This window comes from Drosophila tropicalis, unplaced genomic scaffold (assembly GCF_018151085.1).
Source record: "Drosophila tropicalis isolate 14030-0801.00 unplaced genomic scaffold, ASM1815108v1 contig_593, whole genome shotgun sequence".
Lineage (NCBI taxonomy): Eukaryota > Metazoa > Arthropoda > Insecta > Diptera > Drosophilidae > Drosophila > Drosophila tropicalis.
In genome coordinates this window covers 14,332,657-14,347,481 of record NW_027173070.1, presented here as the reverse complement: position 1 = coordinate 14,347,481, position 14,825 = coordinate 14,332,657, and the positions used below count along the sequence as shown (strand labels likewise).

The 14,825-nt window shown below is 35.9% G+C and overlaps 1 long non-coding RNA gene across 1 annotated transcript in view; it reads right to left on the bottom strand.

The window, feature by feature from the left end:
* LOC137577716 (uncharacterized) overlaps positions 1 to 14,825 on the bottom strand; it is a 121,575-nt gene that overhangs the window by 15,487 nt on the left and 91,263 nt on the right. Inside the window, exon 2 of the long non-coding RNA XR_011032457.1 lies at positions 5,079 to 5,156. This is a non-coding gene — a long non-coding RNA (uncharacterized lncRNA). The remainder of the gene's footprint in view (positions 1 to 5,078; positions 5,157 to 14,825) is intronic.

Here is a 14,825-nt window from a genome sequence, read left to right as displayed (position 1 = left end):
GCGAATGCGCGTCCTGCATCGTCTTTGGCATCGTTTTTTACCAATTTCCACTGAACCGAAACCAGCGCGTTGTTTTTCGGGCACCAACCAACACACTCACACACACACACAAACACACAACCGAAAAATTTCGGCAAAAGTAAGGAAGAGAATGAGTTGACGGAGTTGGGCGAGCCCCCTCTGTGTCCAGGGCAATGCAAAAACGTAAATGAAAACAAATTCGCGGCCAAGAAAAAATTAACAAAACACAAAACAAACTTTTGGGCGCATGTGAGGAGAAAGGAACGATTGTGAGTGAGAGGGTCCTGTCGCTGCACAATTTTCAACGCGCGCGTACCCATAATCAGACACTGGACTCGGTTTGGGGTAGGTTTATCGAGGATGTGTGTGTGTGTGTGTGTGTGAGGGAGGCAACATTGCTGAAGTTCTCCTGTGTCTCAGGGGCAATCGGGTGGCGACCATTTGGTCAAGCGACAACCAAAAAACCGTACATACAAAATGAAAAATACGACAAAAAAAAATTCTTTTTCGCTGCAAAAAACATGGAGAAAGAGATATAAATATGAGCAAAAGTTGCTTTACGTGAAGGGAAAAAAATTACTGGAAGCAGCAGCAGCAGCAGCAGCATCAGAAACAGCAGGAACCCAACTGCTGTGGAATGGGTTGGCCAGACGACAACCCAATGTGTTCCTCTTTTTCGCGTTGGCATTACTGTTGGCTTGGGGCCGAGGAGAACGGGTTAGGGTGTTTTTCTTTTTTCGAAAGCCTTCACTAGAATTTTTCGCGAGCTCGTACAATTGGACTTTGGGCTGTGCTGGTCAATTGGAAGCCAAGTTTTCACTTCAAAAATGTGGTATTGAGAAAGGGAAGAGACATTGGTTTTTTGTCAGGCATGAATGGCAGAATGCTTGTTTGAGGAGATGAGCTTACAAATATAAGTGAACCTTAATACTTTTGGGTTTCAGGATCAAGCAATTTCGAAAAAAAAAACCGTTTTGGTATTGAATCAAAAACTAGATTAAGCCAATTGCTTAGCTTATAAGTAAGTTTGCATGAACACTTATACATACTTTGTTTGATAAGGTCTTAGGAGACTATTAAAAAGCAAAAGAATAAAGAAGTTTAAAAATTAGACTTATGTAATAGAATTGCAAAAAACAATATATGTATAATATAAAAGTTATAGTCTCGAAGAGATTTGAAAAAGTTACATTTTTCATATATCAAAGTTTCAATGCTAACTTCGGCATGTGTTTCTTCTAAACTACATATACTATGCAGATTTGTTTGACCTTTCAATCCTGTTTAGATGCATTATATTGGTGTTGTTTTGCAGACCTTTTACAGTTCTCTGATTGTATGCAGGTATGTAGTTAGTTTGCAGTTGCACTCAAACACCCAAAAGACGTAGTGAACTTTAACCAATCGGCAACCTTAGAAATTTGTTAAGATGGAAAAATCAATAATCGATTTGCCAAAACGCACGTATGTACATTTGTACATGTGTATGTAAACAACAGGTAAGCAGGTTGCTAAAACATATCAAAAACTGTTAGTATATAAGAAATATTTTGTGTATACCAATCTAAAAGGTGAAGGATGAATCGGGGAGTTTTTAGCAGGGAATTTGCAGAATTCTAATTTACTTAAATTACATTTTATTCCATTCAATAACTTAAAATGACTTTTGAATACACACCGACATGTAAGCGACATACACATACACACACAGACACACACATGCACACTTATACACTAATAAAATAGCAAGAACGAGAAGGAGAGAAATGGAATGAGGGCGAACGAGAGGGAGACGAAGTTAGACAGAGGAAGAACTTTTGCGACGTAATGAAAACCTCCTAAATGTATGCAATGAAATGCATTTCGGGGCAAACCAACCGAAACCCCATTCCAGCACCCACCCCCCGCCACCACTCTTCACTCCGTGTATACACGACTGCAACTTGTACTAATAATAATGCAAATGTCTGCCTGTCATTTCTGTTCATTTACTTAAAGTTCCCTCAAACCAAAAAGGGATTGCTAGAGAAGGGTAGGGGGAAGGGATGGAAGGTGGGTTTAGTTTTGGTTCGGGTACGGCGTCAGAACTTAACTACGCATACTAATACATGCATAGAAATCAGGGGGGCTGCTTCGTTTTCTTCTTCTTCACTGCCTTCCTTCCACTTTTCTGAGAGGGGGCTTGCCGAAAATGCACACCAGACTTTTTGGGTCCTTTAACTGAATTAACTTGTACGGCAGTAACCCATACCTACACAAGCTTGGGCATACTCCTCATCACACCCACATCCATGTCCATGTCCATGCCCAAGCACAAGCCCAAGTCCATGGCATGGCAAGAGAGTCCTGCTCGTCGTCGTGCGCCCGCCTGCAACACTAACCAACTATTGTGCGTCACCAGAAGTAGTAGCAGCAGGAGGATGACGACGTCGACGACGGCGACAACGGTGAAGAGGAGAAGTATTCGGGAGGGCCAAAGCAAAATCCAAGAGCCAAGCTACGTTCTCATAACATTTTCGTTTGTAAATTTTGAATTTTCGTAATTCCAAATGAGAATGCAAGGACCCCATACCCACTCTCTCTCTCTCTCTCTCTGTCTCTCTGGCTTCCTTCACTCTCCGCACTGCGGCAGACTTAGACTTGGTCATTTTATGCGTTTGATGCTAATTTTCCAAGGCGGTTTTCGGGCTGGCGTTGGCAAGGACATTGCTTGGGTATTGGTGTGTTGTCAGGCATTTGGGGAACTTTCACAGTGTGTGCTGGTGAGTGTGTTTGTATCCTGGCCGGGGTCCAGGGTGTGGCTGGTAGCTTTGTTAATGCCAAAAACTTAAGCAGCCGTAGCGTCGTCGTCGTTGTCGTTGTTGTTCTCGACGTCCATGTCCAAAAAAGGGGGTAAACGTCTGTCGCTCTCGATCTCACTCGCACTCAAACTGTGTGTGTGTGTGTGTGTGAACAGATTTATAATTGTGCCTTGTCTGTTGTTGTTGTTGTTGCTGGTATTTCGTATATAGCCCTAGCCTAGGAGCAGCAAGTCATCTACATGAGTGCAAGTAGCTGGCTGCATGTCCTGCCGTTTCCTGAACGCTGAAGCTGACGCTGCTCACTCTTGTATGTGTGTGTGTGTGTGTGTGCGTGTTTGTGTTTGTTGTGTTTGCAGTTATCGGTGCGGAATAGGCTTTTGTATTTGCGCAAAATAAGGAAAATGAAGAAGCAACAACAACAACCAAGTGCTAGTGGCAGCAACAGCAGGACAACTGAAAGTAGAAGGACATCAACAGAGGCAGAGACAGCAGCAGCGACAGCGACAGTGGCAGCTTTTAATATATGCAGACAAGTTCTTAATTAAGACAGAGTCGTCGTTTATAAAATACCTCAAAAGGGGGTATAACTATTGCAAATAAGCTGCTAGATAGATTTTCTGGTTTTGTTTTTAGGGTCATTCAAAGGAAAGTTACAAGAAAACAGAACTTGAGAAGAGGAAGATAAAAAGTTGTATAGTTTACTCGATTCTAGTGAAGCTTTAACCCTTTTCTGTAGTGGATTTCCAGATTTTATCTCAGGCTATCACAAAATGGTCTTTGTAGAGAGGAAAGTTGGTCTTGCTTATCAAAATATCAGCAGTTCGGTAGGAAATTTCTCCCTTTTCCTACCTCATGGATTTATCACTGATTAGTTTAATTGATTAAAAACCATTAAAAAGGCCAACTAGCATTGTAAATTCCGTTTTATGGTGTCAATGTCTCAGCTTTATAGGCTACTCAAATCTTATACGCATCTTAGGCTCCCCCTTCTTGAATTATGCCACTGCTCAGGACTAATTCATTTACACTGCAATAGTTCATTTATATATGAAATCCAAACATACACACACACACTCGCATACATTCGCTGTGTTTTTTTGGGGGGGTGTGTGGGGGGGTAAAGACAAAACTCAGAGTCCACTTATGTATTAGATGTGAATTTTAGCTATGTACAAGAACATACAACATGCAACTAAATACATACGTATATACATATGCACAGGCCAATGTCTAATTGTACATATCTCTATCCACACACACACACTTACACATATCGCATACACATTCACACACACACACGCATTTCGGCTATGGAAGCGCAAGACATGGACATGAACAAAGTATGTTGGTGTCGTCGTCAAATGAATCTCATTTGCATTTAAATTAGGAACCTCGAAGAAGGCAAAAGTAGAAGTTGTAGTAGAAGGAGATGGAGAAGGAGCAGCAGCAGGACAGGAGCTCAGTGTCCGTGTGCTTGCTGCCTGCCTGCCTGCTGGCTTGCCAGCTTGACAGTCAGGCAGGCTGGCTGGCTGGATGGCAATTCCACCTCTGTGCTCTCCAACCCGTTGGGCTTGACGTCAGCGACGACGACGACGACGACTTTGCTGCATAAAATCTGTTTCAACATTTCGATAAATTTCTTAGGGGGGCGGCTATTGGAGAAGGAGGAGCAGCAGCTTGGGCAATGGATTTTTCGGCTACCAAGTTCGGCTTAGTATATGTCTCAATGTGTGTGTGTGTGTGTGTACTTGGGCGACTTCTGAATGCATAAATGTTGATAATAATGTTGAGTAAAACTTGATTTGTTTGCTGCTCTCAATATATGCACATCATGTCATTTCTTGCATCTCTTTCATTCCCTTATGCTTTGCAGGCCATTTCAGGCCAATACATAATACATATAATGAGTATGCGGTTGGGGTTGAGACTTTTGGTTTGGGTTTGGGTTTTTCGGACTTAGGGTTCGGTATGAGAGATTTGGGGGTTAGCTAAGCAGGGGGTTTGTGTGTGGTGGCAAGGATTTGCTTGTAGTCGCCTGCGGTCAGCACAGTGGTCTCTATTAAATTGTTAGCAAAGTATTTCTTAAAGGTGTTAAGAGTATAATTCATATGTCAGAAACCCAAGACATATTTTATAAACATTAGCTTTGCTGAAATTTCACTAGGCTTAGAAAATTTCATATTTAAATGTTCAATAGTTGTATTTAGGAAAATTAGAAATACAGATAAATTCATAGCAAGTTAGAGGTTTACTTACCACTTTTCATTTAATACAAAACTCCTTAGGAAAACATAAATTAAATTGATTCAATATGTTTAAGCCAATTGTTTAAAGCTGAAACAACAAAGAAAACAAAATTATTATACATCGTATTTTAAGAACAGAAATTAAACTAGTTCAGGCTTAAGAAAATGTGAAATAGTGAGTTGTTCTTAGAATACTTTCGGAATCAAATAAAGTAACACATAAAGTAAATACATTCTTGATCAGCACGATGAAACGATTTCAAATAGCGATGTCCGACCGTCTGGATCAGGGAAAACTACTTCTAGACCGTCAGAGCTACAGAGCAAATTCAGCCGGATCGAATCTTAATATTATATAGATCACAATGTCAAAGTCACGAACAGTGACTTTTTTCAATAACTAATATTTGTTAGTTGTGTATACCTGTTAATTGTGGTACCAAGTTTTATTAGGATCGGATGACTATATCACATTGCTCCCAAAAGATTAATCGATCAAAATTGTCATAAAAATTAATGTTTGTCGGTCCAGTGTTCTTGGTAATAACTCTACCAAATTGTATGAAGATCGGATAACTATATAATATTGCTGCCATGTGAGCTTATGCTGACATTAGCTTGTACTCAGTTCTCGCGCGAACTTTAGACTTCTTAGACCCTTCTTCATGTTGACAGCTCTACGTAGAGTAAGAAGAGTAACAAAAAAAGTTGTAAGGGTATACAAACTTTGCCGCAGACGAAGTTATCCCCGGCCCTCTGGTTTTTTCAATAATTAGCTAACATAAATATGTATATTTCAAATTAGGTTGATTGCTTAATAGAAACATATATTAAGTATTTTATACATATGGAAGATTGCGAGGATTCCTGCTCAAAATAATGATTAGATATGTGTTTAAGCAAACAAGTTTATGAAACTTTTAACGAAATCCACGTATATGAATTGACTGAATTGAATCGTTCGAATAAACTAAAGAAGTTCGAATGAATAAATAAACAACAGTACAACAATCAACGGACACAAAAACCAACCAGCCATTTTAATGAATTTGAATAAGAATTGATTAGCACAGAGGACATTCACATACTTCGAATTTCGAGTATCACACCCAACTCGTTAGAGTGTAATTAAAAAATCTTAAAAATACTGAACATTTGATAAACAAGAACAAGCATAATTGAGTTCTTCTGTTACAAATTCATTATAACTCTTTTAAGTTGTTATTTTAAACACGGTTGCTATTTTATTTAAATCAGTATTTTATCTTAATAAAACCAAATACTGTATAAGGTTAAGATTACATACATCGATCGCAGAAATCAATTTACTTCAAAACAATATTTTCATAAAAATATTTCCTTTTAGGCCTGAATTTTTTGTATGTTTCTTCTGCTAAATGTTCTACCTTAATTTCGAAGTTATGCATTGTTAAATAAATCCCTTTTAATGCCAACAAAATGTACTTTAATGGAATTGTGAATATATTTCATGACACTGTGCAAATAAACACCAAACTACACTCAACACTCATCTGCATATTGACCATTAGTTCTAATCATTTTATATGCCTAAAGAGACAGCAGCAGCAGCAGCAGCAACTGAGTTGAGGTAGACAGACATTCTGTCTTTGTCGTCTGAGTTCACACACACACACACACACAGAAAGAGGGAAAAGGAGCGAAATATTATGAGTAAGAGAGAAAGAAATACAAGTACAGTTGATACATACAAATACATAGAGAAATGACCAGGCGTATTGCCCAAGTGCAATGTTCAGGCCTTTTGCTTCTACTTGGGCCTGGCTTCTGCTGCTTCGGTTGCACATACCTGCATATAAAATAATCTGTTTACTATAAATATCATTTCATATGCAACGTAAATACATAAAAGCCAACATACACACAATCACACACACACTCACACAATGGTGAGACAGAGATAGATAGATATATGTATAGGGGGTGGGTATGTGGAGTAGCTGGTTGTTGTTGGGGCATCAAGTAAATTTGCAGCACATCAAAGTTATACGAAATATGCATTACTTAAATAGGCAAAGTGAGTGTGTGAGATGAGGAAAATGTGGAGAAGTTTCTGATGTCGTTGTCCTGCCCGTGGCTGTTGTTGTCTACTGCATATCCTTAGTAGTCCTTATTTCTTGTGTGTGTGAGCCTGTATGTATGCATTTTTGAGTTTCTAATTATAAGTGATACTCAATGTCCACATATAAACACCCCGAGACTAGACAACAACTACACAAAATTGGTAATTCTGCAGACATTCTGCATGGCGCCTGCAAGTATGCAATATATAAAGACAAAGACACATTTTGGGCAGGAGGCAAGGATGTTCTAGAACAAAGACTGCAGCTGCTGTAAATTTGTTTATTAAACTCAAAGCACATACATAATATGTATAAGCACATATGTATATAAATATTATATATCTCTTTTATATAATGGATAATTGTTATACAGAAAAGAAAATGTTGGCATAAAAATGGAAGTGTGGCCGAAAAGAAATTTCAATGGAGATTTTGTTAACTGACACTTTCTCTTACCACTTCTAGCCCATATATACGTATGTACATACATACATACATATCTCGTTAGTCTACTTCTATAGTCTTTTGTATTGAGGCAACAACTTTAATTATAATAATTTTAATTAAAATTTTTAGTTCTCTGTCTCTCGGACTCATTCACTTCTCTGACATAATTTTACAACAAGTGCAAAACAACAACTTGAACATTTTTAAGCATAAGCGAATTATGCAAAAGTTTTGATGTTTTTCCAAAACTCCAACCTTCAGGCTCCCTCCGCTCCCTGCTCGTACTTTTTCATTCTCTTGTCGGAGGACTACTACTACTACGCACTTTTTGGGGTAACGTTTTTTTGATTTTTAGTTTTCATTATAGTCCAGTACTCTAGGCAAGCCGCATAACATTTACCACTATCCAATGGGTTTGTTCTGCTGCTAATTCGCCCCTATCTCTCTCGGTCGCCTTCTCCCTGACTCTCTCTCTGTCCTTCTATAGCTCAACCAATTTTACCCCCTCAAAATGCCAAGTTGCTCAGCATTGTCATCCATTTGCTTATTTTGCATATTCATAATTTCATTTTACGTATATTTCAATTAGAATATCATCATAGAAAATTTTCTACTTAGAACAATGGAACTAACAGTCTGGTTTAGGGCGTTTATGAAACGAAAGGGTAAATAGTAGAATGAGCATTACCGTCTTTATGGGGAAGGAGAAAGAAAATCAAAGAGAGAAAGAAATAGAGTTAAATAGTTTTTCCGAGAGATACAAAATATTATTAGTGGTTTTCGTTTCCAACATAAACTGATTTACATAAAAGTATTTGAGCCAGTTAACTTCTTACATAGAGGATTGAATTTAATGCACTTTTCGTACATTTGATAGAGTAAATATCTTTATATGTCATTTACCACTTAATTTTTCATTGAAATCTTATGATTTCGTGCAACAAAATGAAACAGAATATTCAAGAGCTTTTCACGTTCAAAAGAAAGCCTAGTTAAACTAAAGTTTCAATTTCTTTACCTGCCTACATGAATCTCTAAAAAAGAAATGCCACCTCTAGAAGGATAATCTATGCCTAGAAGGATATATTTTTATTTTGTTAATCTTTCCTTACCACTTAATCTTGATCAAATTAAGCGGTGTCAATTACAACTAAATGAAATCCATTTATCCATCCAAAACCTTTTTATCATTCCTAAAAAGAGCTAGAGAACTCGTCTTTTCATACCCTTTCTCCACGGGAATAAGAAGGGTATAAAAAGACTCTCAAATCAGTCGAAACTTTTAATGATCAAGTGGAATTGCCTAGAACAATTAATTAAAAGTGATTATTTTAATAATGAGTCCAAGTAAACAACTAAAGATGAGCATTTCTTTGCTATATTTTGATAATTTTTTCTCACAGTTTTTAGTTTAGTTAAGTTGATGCCAATTGTAATTGCTATGCTTTATGCTAATTTATTTTGTTAATTTCTATAATTATGAAAGAATTCACATCAGTATGATCTGCGTGTCAAGAGCCTGTTAACACTACGAAAAATGTGCTGCTAATTAGGGTTAGTTGGCTGTCTGAGGGGCTGAGTGACTGTGTTAAAAGCCAAGATTACTTTGGCCAGACTACTAATTGCCAACATTATTAAGTCAACAAATTAAAAAACATTAAATTTACACACACCCACACCCAGACCCACACACAGATAGGGAATGTTCGCGTTCGCATGTGGCCAAATTGTGCGCTAATTTTCCAATAAATTTCATCTCACTCAAGGAGAATGAAAAAAGCTAAACAAAAGCATTTTGTATACGCTAAAATGCAAATTTTTGGCCCCAAAAGACATCACCAACTAGCTCGTGTTAGTTGGACGAGGCTTTCTATTTCTCTGCCTCCCCATGCCTAACTCTTCGCTATAGCGTCTCCGCTCTTTGTGGGCCTTTGTGTCTAAATTAATTTCGTCCTGCGTTGTCCTGATGCTGCCTGTGTGTGCACTCCGTTTTTAGTGGCGCTAGAATGGAAGATGGAGGGATTTAAAGGAGGGTTTCGGCACATAATTGCATTTATTATTGAGCGAAATGAGTAAGTTATTGTGGCTATGACAAAAGGCAACCTCATATATGTCTCGTCTCTTTTCGTCTCCTTGTAGTTTTTGGCCCTAAATTGAACTGAACTGAACACTAAACTAAACTAAAACCAGACGACGACGACATCGACGGCAACGCACTTTACCCACACTGAAAAGGGAAGGATGTTCTTGCGGCCTGCGTTTTGGCTGAAGGAAGCCGCTGCTTCTGCTTGACGCTCTTGATTCTGCTGCTGCTGCTTCTTCTGCTGCTATTCATTTATACATATAATCAATATAATAGCTGTTACTTTGACATTTGACTTTGTGTTGTCAGTGTCAGAGGCAAGATTTTCATGACAAAATTCATTGGCTGGCAAATAAATCAAAATTCGCATAACCGAAGGCAGAAATAAAGGGTTTATATGAAGAAGCGAGATAGAAAGAGAGAAAGATATGGATAGACCTAGCTACTGATGCAAATATGATGTAATACAAAACATTCAGTAACGTTCAATTATTACAAAACATAAGTATAAGTAAGTAAACAGGCTACAGTTAATTGTACGTCACAGCTAGTTGCTATTTGAAAGGTTTTTGAATCCTATAAACCCCTTCTAAAGGCAATCCTCTGAACCTCTTAAGTAATAAATTAAATATGGTCGCGATTTCCAACACTATCTAGGTCCAGGGAATTTAGGATTACTTTTGGGGACTTAAGGGTCCCCACTTTTAACTTTTATCTGGCAATTAGATGAAAACGGGGTGAGTGTGAGCGTCAGCATCGTATGTATATATACGATATTGGGGCATGTATGACAATGGCGACTTTCTTGTGCGTCTATCGCCTCATCGTTTCATTGCCAGAAACCGATAGAGATCATTGACCGTTGATATATATAACTTGACTAACTTTCTGCAGATAACGTCATTTCGTTTCATTTCATAAGTAGTTGATAGAAAATATAATTGTTTGGCCAGAATTTTACTTTCTTTAAAGAAAAAACACTTAAAAATTATCCTCCAATAGATCAGTTTTAAATTTGATGATGATTGATGAGCATCTGTTTATAATCTGTTTTTCGAAAGCTTTGCTAAAAACTACAGAATTTTACACTAGTTAAAACTAGTTGAGAATTACAACTATAAAAATATAATAAAAGTAGCCAAACTATTACTAAAACCAATACAAATAGGTTTTCTATTTTATATCTTAATAATAGATTAAAAAACTTTGGGTATAAGTTAAAAACTATTTTGCGAAAACAAAGCATTCTTATGGATATTTATAAGGATTAACAAATCCAATATTATTTTGTTTTCTTATTTTTATTATTTGCACTTTGTTGTTGAATTTTCGGTCCAAGAAAACTTTTCAGACAAGTAAAAAGAAAATAAATATGTTTTACACTTGTCAACTGAAATCTGAAGATCCTTTTTTTCGCTTTTTATGTATTCTCAGCACATATGCTCTTTGAATCTATCATTTTATCAATATAAATAAAATTATCAATCATTTGGTTTTTGCATTGTAAAAGGAATAGCGTTGAATTTAAGTACAATTTCCAAGTTGAAATATACTGAAAATTATTCCTTAAATGAAACCTTTCCCTTTGAGGATCAAATTCTGATCAATTAATAAAAAAGTATTAAAGGAAAATCATCTGAGATTAGACTTTTAAAATTAAAGTTCATCGTGGCTTTTAAATTAATCCAGATACTTTAGAAATTTAAAAACAGACATTGCTGCTTTGGAAGAAATTTAAACTTAATTGCAGATGAAATGACAAAAATTGGATGGAAATGACTTCGAAATCGGAGCCAATATCAATTCTATATATATAGTACATATGTCTACTTGTTGCATGAGCCGCACCCAAAAAGTTTACGTTTACTCGTCGTGCCTAATTATGATTATTTGTTTGATGATTTGGAATAATTACGAAACACACACCCGATATGTTTGTTAAAGAAGAAGAACTAACAAGCACTAAGTTTTTCTTAGTCAAACAAACTAGGATGTCTATCTATAAAACAGGGACGGTAACCAGGATTACTGCTAGTATGAGGTTGTGATATGGTCTAATCTAATCTCTGTTTATCTGATAATCTTTTTTAATACTAAGTAAAATATACTTTCTCTAGCAATTCATAAAAAAAAGTCAATTTTATAGGGTATTCAGTCAAAAGAGAATGAAAACCCTTTTCAAGACACTCCAAACATATTTATTTCCCTTTTTTTTTGGACATTTTCCACCTGATCATAATTAACTTAAATGATAATAAATAACTTTTTAATATTTTATTAATTAACTTCCGTTTTGCCTGGTGCCGCCTGCTGCTGCTGTCGATGCTACTGGCGTTGGGTCTCGCCGTGTAACTGATGAAACCTACGCATTAAAAACGCATGTAAAATTAACTTTGGGACTCTTTTTACTCCTGCCTGTGTGCGTGTGCGTTTATTTTTTCTTGTTTTTATTTCGGTTGTTGTTGTTATTTTTGTATTTTGGCAAGTCCTTCATTAAAATGTCATTCGGCACAGGAAATTGAAACATTTTACACCAAATTGCATTTACTTCATAATGTATGTACAAATGTGCGATAATAAAATGTGCGTACACTCTTCGTTTATGGTACTAAAAATTGTTATTAATAATTGTAAATTGTTGGGTTTGTCTATTAGTTGGACTATTTCCTGCTACATTCACGACTGTTCACATTTGGTTTGCAAATCATTCCGCAAACGTACATTCTCGGTCTCCGTCCTCTTCCAAATGCCCGGCAATCCCCGGCAATCATTCAAAATGTAGTCTAATTTTGTATTACATAAATGTTGGACCTGAGAGGATTGGGGCAACTTCTGCTATTTCAGATTCTCTTCTGCATCATCTGGCTTTGTCTCTGACGGGCTGCCTGACTGCCTGCCTGCCTGCCTGGGGGTCCAAGACACTGGTATAATTTGTGCGCTTTAATTTGTAATTCTATTACCCGGGCAAAACGCAGAGCAAAACTTCTTCTGAGGCAATCTGTGGTGAGGAGTCGTCGCACAAAAGTCAACCAACTGGTTCGTTTCGTTTCGATACGATTTGATTCTCTCAATCTCTCAGCAGTTTTGCTTTTGCCGCTTTCAATTATGTTAATTTGGTTGTTGCTTTTGTCGAAACAGTTAGACCCCGCCGTCGATCGATCGATCGATTTCAATGTACAACATCCAACAAAACCCAGCAAAAGCCAACCAATCCATCCGATATTGATCAATTCGTTTGTCGTATAATATGATGAACAATTTAGCATTTCCGTTTGCTCAGTATTGTGAAATGTGTTTCTCGTATTTTGTATTTCATTTCGACAGTAATTTGTGTGCATGAAATCGATGGATTAATGCAAAGGTAAAGAAAGGTGTGAAAATACGCCAGGAAAAGATCTCTTTCTTTAAGATTATTAGATCAGTAATTTCCAATTCAAAAGCAATTTGTTATGCAAATACATCAAACTCTCCATATTAGATCATCTAATGGAATATTTTATTTTCAACGTACATACATATATTGAAAATTTAAGAAAGTAACCCAATTTAACGATAAATTCGAATAAATTTTTGTTTCCATTTATTCAGTATTTTAGCAAAGGAATCAATATTTCTTATAAAAGACAATAATAACCATTAAAAAAGACAAATCAATGTAAAGTTTTAAAAATTTTAAGGTTACTGGTATACAGTGGTCTCAGATAAATATGGATTGGTAAGGCTTAGAAATCGATGGAAATCTTTAAATAAATACCTTCGGTATGTCATATCCTTAGTTATATTTTCCAAGTAATTATCAATGTTATTTCTTTATTTTTAATTCTAACAAGTTTTGTTACTTTTCATACCCTTGCAGAAAGTATTATAAAATTGGTGAGATGCTTATAACGCACAGAAGGAGAGGTTCCGAACCCATAAAGTATATATATTCTTGATCAGCATGAGAAGCTGAGTCGATATAGCCATGTCCGTCGGTGCTCGTTCGTTTTACTCAGCCGTCTTAAGAGTTATTGGGATGAAACTTGGTATTTAAGCTACTTATAACCCAGGTCAAGTATGAAAATTATCAGTATCGGACCACTATATCATGCAGTTGTAGAAGAAATATAGGTGAAAAAATTGGAGTATCCCTATTAAATTTACTAATATGATAGTATTGAATTTAAAACCTCAGATCCCAAAATTTAAATCTGATCGGATAATTAGAACACAAGTTACAGTCAATATAAATCGGCTCTGCTCCCAGCGCTGCCCACTACGTCATTCGTCATCAACAGAGCACATGCATACACACACAGACGCATAGCCGAAGTTAGCTTCTTTGATATTTATTTATTTTAAAATTGTTACGTTAATTTGGTTAAGAAATCGAGCAAATATATTTTTAGGACAAAAATTTCTGTATAGTTTTACTTTAATTTATTTATTTTTTCATCCTTAACTATCAAATTTCGTATCCAGATCGATTCAAGAATTAAATATGTTTTCAAAATTAAAGACGAATCCCAATGTTTTTTTTAATAAATTATTTGATACAATATCATTGTAAATTCTTGACCGAGTTTTATAGAAATATCAATAATCCCAATAATGTAAAAAAGAATGAAATGAATGATGCTAGTTTGATTTTTGTAGATATTTACATATATTTTAATTTTAATTAGTATTAAATTTTCTTATATTGTTTATCAAAAAAAAACAATCAATCAATCGCCTACAAATGTTGCTGGTTTTGAATGTATTCAAATTGGAAATTAGAAAACATTTAGGATAAAGATTTATGAAATTGGCAGGATGCAAGGAAATGGATATACATTCATAGTATTTATACATATAAGTAAAATTAAAATTAAATAGAATAAATATAAATTAAATATCGGAATAAATTGAACATTAATATAAACAATCGAATCGAATAACTAATTTTTTTTAAATCTTTCAATCCGAATATTTATAGTTTTCAAAACCGTTTTTTTGTTGTGTTTACAAAGGTTCAAAATTTGAAAAGAATTTGAAAAGGCAACGAATTTTTTTCCTTTATAATTTCTCAATAGCTTTTCAATAGAGCAAAAAATTGTATAATTGTTCTCTTATTTATGTAGTGACGATTTTCTAAAGCAATATT